Source organism: Onthophagus taurus, chromosome 7 (genome assembly GCF_036711975.1).
Source record: "Onthophagus taurus isolate NC chromosome 7, IU_Otau_3.0, whole genome shotgun sequence".
Classification (NCBI taxonomy): domain Eukaryota; kingdom Metazoa; phylum Arthropoda; class Insecta; order Coleoptera; family Scarabaeidae; genus Onthophagus; species Onthophagus taurus.
Window position 1 is genome coordinate 5,555,769 of NC_091972.1, and position 18,649 is coordinate 5,574,417.

Here is an 18,649-nt window from a genome sequence, read left to right on the forward strand (position 1 = left end):
CGACCTTTACCGCACAGACATTCTTATGCTAATGCAAGATTAATGTTACCGTCTAAGTAGCACCTACACGGAGCATTGGGAACGTTCTATTATTTTTTTCCGCTTTAATTTCTAAAGGTAATCCACTGTTAATTAAAGGAGTCCGGGTTGAATAGTTATTTGGGGAACAAAGTGGATATCAAGGTTGTAGAAGGAAGTACCTACTATAATTGTTAAAGTTTCAATAGATATACCGTAATGGGAGTACTTCGGTTCAGAATGGGAAACAGAGTGGTCATTTAAACCGGAACATTTCTAACTTTAAACGAGATCATCGTAGTATATATGTTATTAATTTAATATTCTAACAGAATCAACGAACAATGGAAACTTAATAGAAAACCATTTATTAACAAAGTGATTTTTTATGAAACAATTTGTAAACTATAATTAAATTATAAAAGGTATTTAACATCAACAATCATGTAGCAATTAAAGCAATAACGATCCCGAATATAGGAAGTTAAATTAAACCGAACGTGTTAATTGGATGAACCACTTCGGTTTGTAGTAACCGGCAAAGCGTTGAGAGAGCACCGTGGTGGCGGAGATTCCTCCACCAAGTCAATTAAGTGCATATTAAGGGGGTATGGGCAATTGGTTTATGTAGAACAGAGGGTAGTCCATTAGTTGATGGGATTTTTTTTTGTAAGCACGCGTGAGAAGATGAAAAAAAATCGGCGGTTCCATTTGAAAGGTGACACTGCAAATAAAATGCCATGTAGATACCTAAACGGATTCTACCTAATGGAATTGATACGAAATGCACGTTTTTATAGTAGAGCTTTTCGACCAACCAACGCAAACGACGAGAGCTCTTGACTAGTTAATTCATTGCAATGGAGGTTTAATTTCGTTGATTAAAATCTGACTGTTTTGTTTTATTACAAAACATATGAAAAAACATAGCGCTAAAGTAACGAAAATTTAATACTTTTAAAGTTGTTTAAAACGAATTCTATTATATAACATAAAATTAAACTTTCAAGAAAATTATATATTTTTTTTTGGTTATTTCTAGTACAAAAACGCGCATTTCGAATGGGATTTTGGAGCTTAGCTAGAAATGGTGTTATCAAGTTACGTTATGGCAAGTTAGATTAAGTCGTGTTTCAGATCAGCCTACAAGACATCCAATGAAGAAATAAAAGCGTTTTGGGTTACTAATTTTAGTGAGGACTGTAAAGTCCGGCCATAGGAGATTGAAGGAGTTATGGCACGTAAAAAAGTTGTATTTACAACACGAGCCAACCCAAGCTACACCTAAATCAACTTGCCATAACGTAACTTCATAACACCATTTCTAGCTAAGTTCCAAAATCCCATTCGATCCCATCAATCAATAATGCCTAATCTAAATTCCTAAGATAATCTATACCAACCTAACTCATCTCTATCATAGCTTAGATTCACATTTTTTAGTTATTTATAAAAATATAGCCAAGTCATGATAAAGGTGAGTTAGGTTGGTATGGATTAGGTTAAAAATTTATTCAATATGATTGATGGGATCAAATGGGATTTTGGAGTTTAGCTAGAAATGGTGTTATGAAGTTATGTTATGGCAAGTTGGATTAAGTGTGGCTTGGGTTGGGTAGTGTTTCAGATCAAGCTACAAGACGTCCAATGAAAAAATAAAGGCGTTTTGGATTGTGAGAACATAAATAAGAAAGAAACCGGAATGGTTCTGATGATTTAATGTTAAAACTACAAAATACGAACAGCACCAGCTGGGGAAGTACACGAACGATATTTTGGTGTGATTTCGACTTTTCAACATTCTTACTATAACCATAACACTATAGATAGCACTCAATCAAACGATGTATACACCTTGTCAAATAAACCATTTGACATGGTAATGTGCCGTAATAGAGATGAGTTAGGTTGGTATAGATTAGGTTAACATTAGGTACATGAGGTTGATTGAAACTATTTGTGGAACCGGAAGAAATTTAACATTTAACTGGTTCACGAGTTATCCGCTTGCTGCTAATCATATGAAGAGAAGAATTACGCTTGTCGGTACCATCAGAAAAAATAAACCAGAAGCCCCTCCTAACTTCATAAACTCTACTAGAAAAACTTAAGAAATGTTTTTAGAAACATTTTCTTCGGCCGCGAAATTAGAAATTAGGCTGAAAATTAATTGGGTGCAGTTTAGGCAGAACAGCCTAAAATCCTGAAAACAAATCCGGCTTAGAATTGCATTTTAGAAACATAAAGTTTGAGCAAGTGTGGAATCGAGTTGGAAAGGAAAGATGAAACCCAACTCAATCATGTGTAAATTATTGATGAGATAGAAGACTAGCTTAAGTAGTGTAAGACAGTTCATATTTTGGAAATACTTAGTCAGGCCGGGAAAGAATTAGGTTGACATGGGATTTGAGTGTGATAATTATTAATTAGGTTGGGTTTATTTAGACTTAGTTTTAATGAGTATGGATTTAAGTTAGGTAAGATGCATAAATCTCAACCTAGACTTGTAGCAATTATTGCCGATGTGGGGAATTAGTTGATTTAAACATTCGAAATAGCCGAAAATACTGCAATAAAGTTTATGATAGTCAGTGCCGTGCTACTAAAACTGTTTTTACCGGAATGCAGTGGTCGTAAAAAGTGAGCTGGCTAGAAAATTGATGACCTGTCACTGACTTGTGACGTAAAATAAATACATATAAAAACATTTTGATATTTAAAAAAACATATTCCTGTTTTAAAGATAACGTTTTTTAATGTAATGGGTCCGCCTGATGAGTTGTGATCAAATTGTTTATGTTTGGCTCTATATTTGTAAGCAATAACCGCAAGTCAGTACGAGCACTAACATCAAGTCGGTTTCTTTTTTTTCGTAATCAGCTTCATAACCGCACTAAATCTACGTTCCATTAACTACGAAGACGAAAAAGCTATTAAAAACTTTTCAGCAATGTCCTATACTTCGGGATATAAAGTTGGTATCTGTTTTTGTAACCAACATTTTTCATATACGTCAACAAACATTGGTTTTAATTCTTCGTTTGTACTTAGCTCGATAAGTTGCTAATGAATAAACACAGAGCTAGTTAATTTGTATGTAAAAGGGTCCAACACCCAATCGGTAATAACCAAATGAAGAATGTCTTCAAATCTTTTTTTGAAATCTAAGTGAAGTGCCCCCAAGTGCTGACAATATACAAGCAAATCAACATCACGATTTTGTAACTAAAAAGGTTTTGGAAATTAAGAGAATTCTCCTCTTCCCAACCTTTCTTTATAAAAAAAAGTTTTTTTACGAATGCAGATATTACACTTTTTGTTTTTATTTAATTCAACCGATTGCCTTGCAGCTTCAAATTGATTCCGTTAAATTTGGCAAACATATCATTTCTTGAATGAAATAAATTGATCTGCGACTTAGATCATTGTCTTCAGTTTCAAAGAATTCTAATCAAAAAGTGAGTAAAATCTATTCAAACATGCACTTCTAGACAACCAACGTACTTCTGTGTTCAGTAGCAAACGATTGTAACCTTCATCATTCTCCAGGCAAAGTTGAGCAAATAATCTGTCATTTAAGGCATTCTTTTTGATTTTATTAACTGCTCTAATCATATAATTTAGTGAACGATGTAAGATTTTTTGCTACTAAATATTGTCGATGAATGACACAATATACTGTTAATACATTCGGTACTGCTTGTTTTAAATATGCCAGAAAACCTCGATGGCGTCCTACCATTGCCGGAGGACCATCAGTAGCAAAGCAGATGATATTACACAAAGGAATAGCTTTTGCTTCAAAAAAATATTTAATTCCTTAAATATAATTTCATCTTTTGTATCAGTTTCCAAACATTTCACAAATCATAATTCTTGAAATATTTTTTTGTCCTTTACAAATCTTACATACGCTATATTATCTTACAAATTTAGTTCTTAATACACTTCACAGACTTACATATACTACAACAACTGACTACTGTTCTTACTTTTTGCGGACCCCCCAACGCTAGCTATGAACCCCCGAATTAATTTTATTTTGCTACGGACCCCCTGAGAACTTACAGGGACCCCAAGTGGTCCGTAGGAACCACTTTGGGAACCACTGTTCTAACTCATGGCGATTCAATGGTCTTCTTCGAGATGCCTTTGGTCTCTTGCTGTTCCCAGATGCCGGTTTTCCACCTTTCTTCCCACTCTACACCACTTTGTCAGTCATTGTAAAAACAAATCAATAATTTACACAAGGAAAAATAAATAAAAATTCACAGAGGTATCGAGAAAAACCAGGGTTTGTCAACTAGCGTCGTTCTCAAATGCTTGGCTGTGCCTAACTGACTAAAAGAGACGTTCGACAAGTCTAAACTTGTCTAGACGACCAGTGAACTAAAAATCTCGGTCATCTCATTAACAGTCTAAAATCCTGATAACAAGTTCGGCTTAGGATTGCATTTTAGAAACATAAAGTTTGAGCAAGTGTGGAATCGAGTTGGAGAGGAGAGATGAAGCTTAACTCAATCTTATGAAAATTATTGATGACATGGAGGACCAGCTAAAGTAGTGTAAGACTTAGGTTCATATTTTGGAAATACTTAGTCAGGCCGGGATGGAATTAGGTTGACATTTGAGTTAGGTGGGATGCATGAATCGCAATCTAGACTTGTAGAAATTTACCGATATGGGGAATTAATTGATTTAATTTTAAATAATTTGCGATTCAAAAATCTGACAAATTACATGTCAGTACCAAAACGTTAAATAAATCTATTTAAAACATTACGTTAAAAACCTAAAACAAATAAAAATTTAAAGTTGATTTTAAAATTCTAAATTAATTTAAAAATTTTATCCCACCACTAATAAATACCGCTGAAAGAACGTGGGAAGTAGCTAATTACGTTTTTAATACCAAAACGAAGCTTCCTGCGGGAAAAGCTCGGAATCTGAAATATTCCATTTTAAGTCTATAAACCGAGCGCTAGGTGGAGGTGGTAGGTTTTGTGCGTTTTGTTAAAAACTAATTACCGCTATCTTAAAAACAAACCGTATTTCAGCGCGCGACCGGGTACAATAATAGGAAATGGAACTATATAATCTGCTCGCAATAATTTTAAAACTCGCGCACTGCGCCAAACAACGTTTTCATCGTCCCGTTATAAATTCGGAAAGTTAAATACAGTGGCTACACAGGTCGCTAACAAACACACGAAATAAACAGAAACTGTGTTCCGCAGCACAGTTCGTGTGTGACAACTTTGCCCCTCGACGAACGAACGAGGTGAATCAATTTAACCCCTACACAAAACGAGTCAGTTTTGTCTAAGTGCTAATTTCAAAACGAAAACGAATGAATGTTACAAAAAGAAGAGTTTTTGGTTTTTAATTTAGGGTGTTCGTGGTCGTAGCATAAACAATGGAGCACGTGCTGCATTGATTGATTGAGTTGATTGACATCGCTGGGGGCTTGTTAGGTCATTATTGGGTTTTATTGAACTTGGGCATGATGGGTATTTATAGTCCCAAGCTGAAATAGCCACGTATTGACACTGATTTAACACCATGCGTTATCAACGCTGTAGGTAGCGTTCCTCCCAATGATTTAATATGCGATAAACCAGAAAGCTTTTATCGTCAAAATAAAATCCTTAACTTAAACATAAAATATACACCATTTAAATTAGTTAAGTAAACGTTAGATCTTCAACAAATTACTCTAATTAACTAGTTTTGAGGTCGTCGACGTCATTTGGCAAAGGATTCTAAAACAGTTACGTATTCCCGGTACAAACACACGTACCTATGTACATACACGAAACCGCTTCACATCGCTAACAGCTTCAGCAACCACTCTTAACTCTAATATTGTTAAAGGAACCTGTGTGAATGCTTCGTAGTGTAAACAAAACGAAATTGCACAGATAGAAATTCCTTTCATTAATTACTTCGGAGGCATAATAATTTCCGCGATGAATTCCCAGAAAACCAATAAACAGATGCATACCACCACGCATCTTCAATTCTAATAAAACTATTATGGCTTTTCAAAGATTTGTACTATTATTAAACCGAATTAAATGATACGAAGATCTAAATGGTGGGTTTTAAAAACAACATCGTGCTTAATATTCGATAGTTACCAGTAAAACAGTGTTTGTGGTAAGGAAATAAACGAGAACCTTATCTAAAATCTCCGTTACCATATACGTAGGTATACCTAAGCACCTATAAACGACGTTTACACACCAATAAAGGTTCCGGAATATTCTGTTTCAAATAACTAAGTATTACTTACGTTGAAATAACGTTTGGGGAAAGATTTCATTTCGAGAACAAAAACACAAGTTTAAGTCGTCAACGAAAACGAATAAATTTGTCGGAGGTTAGGGTCGGTCGTAAACGAGACATTGGATATGATCGTTTGCATATAGATACGAATAAATTAGCATGCACGCCCAAGGAAATTGTCTTCACGCCACTTTCTGCCGATCTTTCTATCTTTCATTCCACCTCATCACCATGCAAAATTACGGTTACTTTATGATAATGAATTCGGAAAGGGGTGAAAAATTTGATAAGTAATAACGCTAGTAGTGTTTGATTTACGAATTTTATAAGATGTTTCATTTTCTGTTAGATAACCATAATGATCTATCAAAATAAATCGTTTGCGCTGGGTGTAGTTCTATCGTTCTAAATTTAATGAGAGGGCATAAACCGAGGTGGCACAGCCGTAAATCAGAGGGCCACATCCGGAACGTCTCGAAGCGAATTGCCGGTCCGTGCCGCTACCGAGAAGCAGCCCGTAAATTTTAAATCGCGAAATAATAGAGTGGTAAATATTTAAACGCGCATTACGACACGACGAGCGACGATACCTTAGGTTCGCATCAACTTGTGACACCCGTTCTTTCTTCAACGTAGACGACGATCCTTCGACGATGACGACTCCAAAGACATTATATTCTCGTTATGACGCTTTTATTCTGTCGAGGTATGCACAAAAGCGATTAAGTGTATATTGTCGATGGAACGTTGTGGAAATTTTAAATATTAATCTAATCGAATAATAATGATGGTTTTATTTCTTTTGATGGTGAATGTAAATTTACGTTCCAGACTAAACTGTGGATACCAAAATAGATAAAAATAGAGTGAACATATAAAGTAAATCATTAATCTTTAATCTCGGTTTTCTGTTTGTTATTTTTTGGTTAGTGTTTCACTAAAAGGCAGGAATAAAGTAACGATGTAAAGTGAATCATCCTTAAAATCTTAACACATCAAATGATTCAGAGGCCATCCACCTTTAAAGTTACCCAAACAGTTTCATAATGATAGGATTTTATTTGAAATAGAACGATTCCAATATCTTTTAAAAAAATAAAACTATTTTGAGGTTATAAGAAATTGTTTCAGGTTAGGTTATGCCAAGTTTTAGCATCCCAGGTTGAAATGAAAAGTGTTTTTAAATCGCCCGTTTAAATTTGGATGTAAAGTTCTTTGGATATGAAGTGAAGGAAACATTTTTTTCTCCAAAACGGTTTGGAATTGAGTAATGAAACTTTTAGGCGATATAGAATGTTTGAGCTTATCTTACACTAAGTTTTAAGTTTCCTTAATAAACAGTTTTATTGCCAGTAACGAAGATGACCTGCAAGGACTAGTGTATCACTTCAACATAGCAGCTAAGCAATACAATATGAAAATATCAACGGAGAAAACAAAATGTATGGTAATGTCCAAAGAGCCAAGACGCTGCAAACTACAAGTTGAAGACTCTATACCTAATGGAACAAGGTATGCATGTTAAATATCTAAGTGTAGAAACTACAAGCTATCGAGATGTATGTAAGGAAGCACAAGTTACGAGAGCGACACAAGTAGCAGGCTGTCAAGGGTCACTATACAGTGAATTTCACTTAAAATGCAATATACAAAAATATATTTCCATAGAAACCATGTTTCTTGTTCTAGGTCTAATGTTAGTTCTAGTGACAGTGGTAGGTAGCGGTAGTTAACATAAGATATCGCTATTTTGCATATTTTTATTGATCTAAAACTAGAACTAACACTAGGCCTAGAACTACAAAGTATCGGGTTTAGCCGTCCGTCTTCAGACTCTAGTCTAGTGTTAGTTCTAGTTTTACACTAGCGCTATCGCTAGAACTAAGACAAGACCTAAGATTAGAATCATCCTGGTTTAGCCGCACGTTTTTCAAAACGGCTAAACCCGAATGTTTCTAGTTTTCGGTCTAGTGTTAGTTCTAGTTTTACATTAGTACAATCACTAGAACTACCACAAGACCGAGAACTAGAATCATTCGGGTTTAGCCGTCTTGAGAGACGTGCGGCTAAACCCGAATGTTTCTAGTTCTCGATCTAGTGTTAGTTCTAGTTTTACACTAGCACTATCACCAGAACTAACACAAGAACTAGAATCATTCGGGTTTAGTCGCACGTCTCTCAAGACGGCTAAATCCGAATGATTCTAGTGTTAGTTCTAGTGATAATGCTAGTGTAAAACTAAAACTAACACTAGACCTAGAACTAGAAAGTATCGGGTTTAGCCGTGCGTCTCTTAAGACGGCTAAACCCGAATGATTCTAGTTTTAGGTCTTGTCTTAGTTCTAGCGATAGCGCTAGTGTAAAACTAGAACTAATACTAGACCTAGAACTAGAAAGTATCGAACCGAATGTTTCTAGTTCTAGGTTTAGTGTTAGTTCTAGTTTTAGATCAATAAAAATATAATAATAATAATGTTTATTCACGTAAGTAATACAGTATTACAGTGAAAAGTCAATAGCAAATACAAAATAAATATGTATATAGGTATAGTAAATATAGTAATAAAACAAATTAACTTTGTTACTTCACAAATTGATCCTGCATATAATCAGACCATATATAGTAGGCTTTCTTGACCAGATTTGACTTCACACTTTTTTTGAAGTGTCCTCGTTCCATAGTTTTGATTTCTTCTGGTAACTTGTTGAAAAATTTAACTCCCCAGAAATCAGCATATCTTTTAATTGGTTCTATCCTATGTAACGGTAATCTCAGTTCATTTTTGCCTCTTGTGTCGTGTGTGTGAAAGTTTGCATTCGCATTAAATTTACTTCTATTGTCATAAACATACATCAAGGTAGCCAAAATGTATGCACTTGGTACGGTAAGTATACATTCTGTTTTAAATACATCTTTACAGCTATCAGTAGTTTTAAGATTGCATAAAGCTCGCACTGCCTTCTTCTGCAAACCAAAAATTCTTCTTAAGCCAGGTGAATGACCCCAAACAATCATATTATGTTGCAATGGCATGAGAATTTGCAAAATAAGCTATTTTGGCCACTTCATGAGATGCAACTTTGCTGAGACGTCTAATTGTAAAAATTGCTGACGTTAATTTTTTACTTATAATATCAATATGTGGATTCCATGTTAACTTGGGATCAAGAGATAAACCCAAGAATTTCACCGCGGGTAAGTTTGATTTCATATCAATGACAATTGATTCTGTTTTATTTTCATTTAGTTTCAGGCGAGTTATATACAACATAGCGATATCTTATGTTAACTAGAGCTACCTACCAGTGTCACTAGAACTAACATTAGACTGAGAACAAGCAACATGGTTTCTATGGAAATATAACACCTCTGTCAGAGAAAGAAGTAACATACAGGATGTAGTAAAATGAGCAAAAGTAAGAAAGAAAAAGTAGAAGGAACATGTGGAAAAATTGGATGAGAGGAAATTGAATAGAATATTCTGTCTTGACTAGAGGTTCTCCTCATCTACAGAATAGAGTCGAAACATAAGGCTTGACAAACAAGGATAACAGGGATGAAAAATATTATGCTAAAGGTGAGGATATTTTTAATGAATCATTCTAAATACATCTCGTATATATAATTAAAATATAAATTGTTCGGTTCGTGTCAAAACTTATCTCATCTCAGTTTTCGTTACGATTTAATTTTACCTCCCAGTAATTCATTTCAGAACTGAAAGTTTCGATTGAATTCATTTGCATCCGACGGTGTTTCGGAAGAGAATAAATTAAACAAAAAATGGGCATTCCAAAACGACCACGTGTAGATTAATTGACGCGGACACTGTCGAACCGTTCCTACATACAATTGGAATTGAATTACACAGAATGCAGTAAAATAAAAAAATCGAAACACACCCACACACACGCGTGTGTTATACAACGGGAATGGCGATTTAAAAAATCGCGTTTTGGAATTTAACCATCATTTTTTCCCATTTTTTTTTTGACAGGAATACCCTGCTGTGTGTTGTGTTCATTTTCGGGCTATCAATTACATCGGCGACATGTTTCATCGTTAATTGACGATTCAGGTGTGTGTTTTAGCTGTATTTGTAGCGGCGAACACAAATTTTTTCCTATAAAAAATGGGAATTGGGTATAACAATAAACTAGAGTTTTTGAAACGAAAAAATTAATAGAAGAAATTGCTTGAAATATATTTCAATCGCATTTTTTTAATAACTCAGCACATTTTTTATTGCGAATTTATAAAAACAATCACCTCAACAATAAGTAAATAAATAAAAAAAATTGAATTGAAAATAAAAATTAAAAAAAACAACACGCATCGCTATTTTATTCCATTGGTTAGGTTTTGTATTCGGATTGATTCCAATACTATCAAAGTTAAACAATACCACGTTCCTGTAAATAAAAAACAATAACAAACTTTTTCCCATCTCGTTCTGGTTTTATTTAAAAGGTAAGTAAACACTGCAACGAATGATTACGTCGGAAGGATACCAAAAACAAACGGACGACCGACAAAAGCACAAAACTTTTAATTGCAAAACGATAATCTTGATAAGAAAGCGTTAATTCCTTATAAAAGCCTTGGGGAAAACAGTCCTCAACTCCATCGATGTCGTCGTCGTCGTCGTCGTTCGGGCGCTATTAATTAATTCAATTCTTAATTGCTACGAAAATAACGCGAGACACAACAATTAAGGAGTTACCTTCTAAGTTCCTTGAGAACGCGAAAATTGACTTGTAGTAATCCGGTTCGAAATTTCTATTAACGCCACTCAAATTCTATTTTGGTGGAAATTGTTAGTTTCTTATTAGTTCGTAGTTGAGTTAGGTACTTTGATGAGTATTTAATTGAGAAAATTTAAATTTGAAAATCTTAACTGAAAAGTTTTATTAATTATAAACAACAATTTCTTTCATTAAAGAAATTAATAAAATTAATTTTCACAAATCCTCTTGTTAACTATAATATATTCGATATTAGATTGATTAACAATTTAAATAATTGAATTTATTATTATTGCCGTGTTAGCGGGTATTATTGAAAGATCAATAAACGCTCTACTTTATTAGACTGTGTAAGGTTTAACATGTAATTATTACTGAATGAAGGGTTTACTATGGTATAATCAAAATGTAATTAGTGTCCATAACAAGGTTTGTTATGTTGTTTTTGTTTTTTAAAACAATCTTTTTCACTCTTTAAATACAGACTTTTAACAGATAATTTTTAAGAGAGACATTAACTCAGTTATGAAGACATTTCGCTCAGTATAGTTTCATCATTCTCGATGTTTATCCATTGGTGTTGTATACGCCCCTTAATGAGTTTTTGGATGCAGTAAAGACCTGGTTTCATAGGTCAATGTTAAAGTGATGGAGAATCAAATTATTTTCAAATCCAAATCCACCAGCAACTTATTTTGGGAATAATGACTATAAAATATTTTAATTCAAATAACAAGTCAGATTGGAAATTGAAAAAGAATCGAAGCCATGAAAAAGGAAACCTTAATCAAAGACTACCTGATCATCAAGGTTGAGAGTTGAAGCATTGGGCCTACTCCTCATTATTTGGAAGAACATAAACCAGCAAAAAAATTTTGTAATCAGCCTCGGAATATAGATGGTGTTTCAAGATGATAACTGCATGGACATAAGAAAACTATTTTTGGACATGAAGCATCATAGACTTTTCGTTAATCAATAAAGGTTAAACGAATGGTGTTGTTGTGCTGTCTCATGATTTGTTTTTGGGCACCAAACCAGTGAGGCATAGGCGACCATGGGTCTGATTATTGCTACGTAAACCCAATGAGCCATTCATGGTTGAAGACCCCAGTTCCTTCCAAGGAGCCTGCGACAGATCTGGTTGGCCATAATGGCTTTTTTCCTCACCATGACTATGTGGGAGTTCCAGTTCCACCCCTAGGAACTTCTGTTTTGAGGTTAATACTTCTGCTTTCAATAGAGGGTGCTCTCAATTGTAGTTTCCTTCTCCGAGTAAACAAGCTGAGCCCATTGCTTCTGCACCTTTTGGAGGGTTTAGAGTGTTGATACATTTACAAAGGACATAATGTATTTAGAAAAGTTCTAAAAAAACATGCATTTTGATTTATTACCCTGATGGAGTTAGTTTCATTGAATTAATATCATTCATTAAGTAATTGTCTCTCATGTTATACCACCATTTTGGCTGTTTAAGACTGTATAAGAGCCCTAAGACCCTAAGTTTTGTCGAAATCCCGCATAGTAAATACAGAAGAAACAATATAAAAAGTACAGAAATAAATTACTTCATAAAGAAACGTGATTCCAAAACCTTTTATAAAGATATACGTCGGGTTGGGTTGGTATCGCCCCAAATCCAACTCTCATTACGCAGCCATCTGATGCATGGCGATTTAAGACTTTCAAAGCTGATTGGGAAAAATAATACAGCATTGGAATCCACCAGTTTAGTTACCATGGCAGATTTTAGTACGACAAAAAAAGATTCTTTCTCATTTTAAAGATATATCGAAACGCAATTATTGAAGATATCATCATTATGCAACCTGTAGCATCTGCTACACCAACTGAATTATAATCTTGAACACATTTTTGAATTCTACGAAGTATTCTACATCAAAAAGTATTTGTTGTAATATCAACCGTTCTAAAAATTTTTTTGCAAAAACAACAATTCAAGATATGATTATTCCGCAACCTGTAACATCTGTTGCATCAACTAAGTGATAATTTCAAACCATTTTTCAAAGAGTCAAATTGATTGCAAATCCAGTATTGGAAACAAATTAAGCATAAGATTTTATTTAAAATAAATATCTTCAAAAACATTCTATAGCGTTACTTTAATGTCAAAATGTATCTAAAATTCGCGTTTTAATGACAAGTCATGCTTCAAATCTGCATTATTTGTGCGTCTATACTTAGCATAAGCCATTTCTATCGACAGGAATTCAGATTACTTTTAAAAACTATACAATATGAAATAAAATAAAGTGTAATAAAATTAACATTGATTGCAGCTTTATTTGTAAAACAATTTCAGTCAGACGATTCAATTGTAAAATACGTTTCGCTCTTTCGCAACGAAAATTGGATTGTTATAAAACAAATTTGTACAATATTATTTTAATAATTAAAAGAGATTAAAATCGAAATATATTTTTTATTACGTTTACGAAAACTCAAAACTAATAAATAATTTAAAAATTGTTAAAAAAATGTAGTAACTTTTAAGCCAAACCCCTATTCCTACGCAAAAACTTGTTTTAGACCCAATAAAAAGTTATTAAGCCTACGGTAATTGTAAAATAGGCAAATGCTAAAACATAATCCTGTTTGAAATATTACAACCAGTTCAAACTTTAACTGTAAACTAATATAATAAAGTAAATGATAATCTAACTGAATCTCCCATTACATTTCGCAAATAAGATATAGAATTAAATAAATAGGAGTTATTTAAATAATGTTTTCCTTTGGTAATACGAGATCATTATTTTGTGTATTAAAATAATCAGAACTATATATTTATACACTTTTTAATCGTTTACGTTAATTAGTTTCCATTTCTATTCTACGACGATTTATTTACAGCAAAAGGGTCGGATGCAAATGAACCCAATTGAAAGTTTTCAGGGCAGCGAATCGCAGCTTCGGAATGAGCCCCTTTCGGTCGCCTTCGAAAACCGTGTTTGATTAAGTTCGTGTATCTTAGCAATTGGGGACTGCCGAAGTTTACCATCAAAACTTTGAGAGACTCGTTGAGAAAATGTCTATAGTATTTCTTAATATCTCCATCTCACTTCTATCATACGACTTTTGCAACTTAATATAACTACACAACGCGTTTTAGTACCACCATATAATAAAATTTATCTTCTCGTAATTTATAAAACGACGCAGTGTTGTTGATACAAATTTTGAAATAACATTATTGACGTAAATTGCAAAATAAATCTATGTATAGCTTTTTATCATAAAATATTTATGTATTAAAGTTCAACAATATCAAATAATTTAACCCATTCGAATTTTGTATTTTATGTCGCAAAAGAAAGTTGATAACAGTATTTATATCATAATTTATCAATTTGTGGTTATTGTTTCTTTGTATGTTTTGTCATGTTTATGAGTAACATTGATAAGATAAGTACATTTTAAATTAAACTTACCCTTCTCATCAACTCTGACAGTTTAATCCACGTGGACTCGTACCATTCAAAATTTCTAAATCCAAAAAGAAACTTTCAGTAAATTTAAAAAAAAAAAAGAACACAAATCACTTTAAAACTGAAATTTGGTTATTTTAATTTTTTTGATTTTCTTTTAATATCTTTAACGCCACAACAATGTTTGAATTATTCCTGAAATGTTTTAGGAAAACGCGCTGAAATGTGCGAGAGATAGTTACGAACGAAACCGGTAGGTGCGCGCGATTCAAGAGCGTCGAGACGAGTGACGAGCAGCGCGCGAGCCGAAGCCCTCTGGAGACGCTACGGCGACGGCGTTTTCGTCGTAGGGATGCGAAACTACAACCGGCGTCGGCAGTGGTGGCGTCGAAGGCGCGCGGCACCGCGGATGAGTAATCGCCAGGGACGCCTGAACCACTCGATATCGACCAAACCAAAAATTGACGAACCCCAAACAGCTTTTTTTGAAAATACGTTATAAAGTTACACTATTTACGAGATTATAACACAAATTATGTTTTCATTCGAATTCAAATAAACATCTTGTTTAGTTAACATCAAAAAAAATTGCGTTTACTTCAAATATTGAACACAATTTGTTCAAATATTGATAAATCGTAAATGATGCTATGCCCGGTAGAAAGTTTGCGCTTGCGGTTAGTTTGCAACGTATCTTAGTTCACTATTGGTAAACGTTACGCGTCGGTACCCTTCAAAAATGTTTTATGGTTATGTGTTAAGTGATGGGAGCTTGTTTTATTATGCACACATAATCAGAAATAGAATGGTTGTGTAATAAACGCTTGTATGGAATATTCAAAGTTAATATTTAAAAGGCAATATTCAAAGTTGATGTTCCAAAATTGTGAGTAATGATTAACATATTACAAGTCTCAACCCTTTGAAATAATTATCAATTTCCCTATGTCTTCGTAGCTTCAAGTGTTAATTATAATAACTGTGATACTGGAATCTAAGCTATTCCGCAGCGTACGGATAGAGGTGGCAAGAAAAGGATGACTTAAAAAGGGGTCTTCAAGTGAACTTTATGTGTCCGAAGATGGAAAGGGAAAATTAAACCCATATATTGTAATCACATCTACTAAAGGGACTTCTACTACTAAAGGAGTCATATGCTGGAGTATAGAAAAACATTACCACTATATTATTGTATATTTTCGAAACATTCGGGTTTAGCCTTACTTTACACAGTTACAATGTTGATGTAAAACTAAAACTAACACTAGACCTAGAACTAGAAAGTTTCGGGTTTAGCCGCACGTCTCTTAAAACGGCTAATGTTAGTTTTAGTGACAGTGCAAGTGTAAAACTAGAACCAACACTATACCTAGAACTAGAAGCATTCGGGTTTAGCCGTCTTTAGAGACGTGCGGCTAAACCCAAATGATTCTAGTTTTAGGTATAGTGTTAGTTCTACATAGTAACAGTACTAGTGTAAAACTAAAACTAGAACTCTGGTGTTAGCTCTGGTTTTAATTATTATTCAACACTAGATTATTGTATATTATTTATTGATTTAGTAAATAACACGATTAAGCAACATGGTATGCTGTTACCTAGACTATATTTTAAACGCAAACAACTCGACCGACTCTTTAATTAAATCTACTTTAACTTTCTCGAAACGAAACATATACGAGCAGATCGCAGCCAACCCAAGTTAACCGAATTCAACCCAACCCAACAAATTGTTTTTTGAGTAAATTTTGTAATCACATCTACTAGAGGGACATCGACTACCAAAAGAGTCATATGCTGGAATAATGTAGAAAATGAAAAATACCAAGAACCCGGAGACCACCGAAACGATTAACCGAAATATCTAAAATAGGAAGAATCAATCAGGCCAAAAGTTACCTCCTTAGAGTTAAGAATATTTCTAATTTTGAGTGTATGATGACGATCAAGGAGATAAAGGTGGCAATTTCTGCACTGGGTGGAAACACATAGTTAAGGATAAAGTTTGTGGACAACTTCAAACAATTAAAAGTAGATATCATCCAGTTAAGTAATCCAGAGGTAAATATCCTGGTGATCATCAATGGATTAAAATCGGTTTAGTAAGTAACGGGATTAAACGATGTGGGATGTTGTTACCTAGACTATATGTATAGTCACGATCAAATGAAACGCAATTAACTCGACAAACGCTTCGATTTAATCTACTTTAACTTTGTCGCAACAAAATATATAAGAGCAGATTGCACCCAACCCAACTTAACCGAACCCAATCCAACCCAACAACTTGTTTTTTGAGTAAGAGTACAAACAGACTAACAAATCATGCTCAGGAGTCTGGCAATTGCACCAATTTTAGGTCTTCGATACCACCACTATTTTCGTTCCAACCACAAGTGATGTATTAATTCATAGCCAATAAGCTAAGAAGAAAATATTTGGTTAAAAATGATAGGCACAGTTTTTTTATGTCTAATCGATAAATATGTAGTAAAACTCCATCACAAAGTGGAGCTACTTTTACCCAGTTTAACCTAGCAGCTCAAAGCTACAAAGAGGTTAACTCAATTTGATTTTATGAATATCCTTTTTGCCAACGCATTATTACGTCATAACTATTTCAGCAACATTGACTAGTCTTCTTTTTCTTTTGTATTATAGCAGAGATGTTATAAGATTCATATTAGAAGAATTCCACATTTTCAGAAGATTTCTCGTGGTTGCACCTGGCTCTAAGGAAAATATTTTTCGCGAGTTTTTACCCTCTCAAGTTTTCTTTTAACAATAACAATGTCTTATTTTTGGTATTTTTAGTTACAGGTCAAACTCAATTTGGAGAACAAAGAGCTCATGAGAGATATTGGCAAATATATGCAAATTAAGAAGTTCAGAGATGCAGTAACAATTTAAAGATTATTTTAATAAAGGCTCAGCTTAACCCGGGAATATTCTAGTATTACTTGTAATAACTCCTGGGAAAATTTTATTTTCAGCAGATTGGACAGTTTGTACCCAACCCAACCCAACAAATTGTTTTTTGAGTAAGAACTAACAAATTATGCTTTGGGGTTTGGCAGTTATACCAGTTTTAGGTCTTCGATACCGCCACTATTTTGGTTCCAACCACCCGTGATGTATTAATTCATAGCCAATGAGCTGGGAAGAAAATATTTGGTTAAAAATGAAAGGCCAACCCAAGTTAACCGAACTCAACTCAACCTAACCAATTTGATTTTTGAGTAAGAGTACACATTTTGTAACCACATCTACGAGAGGGACATCGACTACCAAAAGAGTCATATGGTGGAATAATGTAGAAATTGAAAAATACCACGACCCCGAAGACAACCCCTATATGCAAATTAAGAAGTTCAGAGATGCAGTAACAATTTAAAGATTATTTTAATAAAGGCTCAGCTTAACCCGGGAATATTCTAGTATTACTTGTAATAACTCCTGAGAAAGTTTTATTTTCAGCAGATTGGGCAGTTTGTACCCAACCCAACCCAACAAATTGTTTTTTGAGTAAGAACTAACAAATTATGCTTTGGGGTTTGGCAGTTATACCAGTTTTAGGTCTTCGATACCGCCACTATTTTGGTTCCAACCACCCGTGATGTATTAATTCATAGCCAATGAGCTGGGAAGAAAATATTTGGTTAAAAATGAAAGGCACAGTTGTTTTATGTCTAATCGTCAAATAGTAAAGCTCCATCACAAAGTGGAGCTACTTTTGAACTCAATTTGATTTTATGAATGTCCTTTTTGCCAAGTCATGAACGCATTATTACGTCATAACTATTTCAGTAACATTAGTTCTTCTTTTTCTTTTGTATGATAGCAGATATGTTATAAGATTTATATTAGAAAATTCAACATTTTCAGAAGATATCTCGTAGTTGCTGTAAAGAACACTGAGGTTTGCTGAAATATATTGGCAGATATATGCAAATTAATTAATCCAGAGGTGTAGTAAGAAATAAAGGCTTAACCCGAAGGATTCTAGAAAGTCTAATTTTGTAGATCCAAAATAATGTATTCATTTTATCATATATTTTAACACCTCGCATATATTTTTAAGTTATAAAAAAGTGTTCTTATCCTCATTAAAAAGAGACCTTTAATTTAATTTAAAATAAACATTG

The 18,649-nt window shown here is 33.8% G+C and overlaps 1 protein-coding gene and 1 long non-coding RNA gene across 9 annotated transcripts in view; one reads left to right on the plus strand and one right to left on the minus strand.

Moving 5' to 3' along the window:
- The window catches only part of LOC111429151 (no long nerve cord), a 128,959-nt gene extending 114,129 nt beyond the window's left edge, over positions 1-14,830 (minus strand). For 7 of the 8 annotated variants that reach the window (XM_023064985.2, XM_071197305.1, XM_023064987.2 and 4 more), the window contains exon 1: positions 14,508-14,830. The gene's annotated coding sequence lies outside the window, so the exon portion shown is untranslated. The remainder of the gene's footprint in view (positions 1-14,507) is intronic. The other variant, XM_071197304.1, reaches the window with a different exon arrangement.
- A 260-nt stretch (positions 14,831-15,090) lies between these two features.
- On the plus strand, positions 15,091-17,934 carry LOC139430387 (uncharacterized). Its single transcript, XR_011640869.1, has 3 exons — positions 15,091-15,390; positions 15,462-17,545; positions 17,597-17,934. It is a non-coding gene; the product is annotated as an uncharacterized lncRNA (long non-coding RNA).
- Positions 17,935-18,649: the final 715 nt, after the last annotated feature.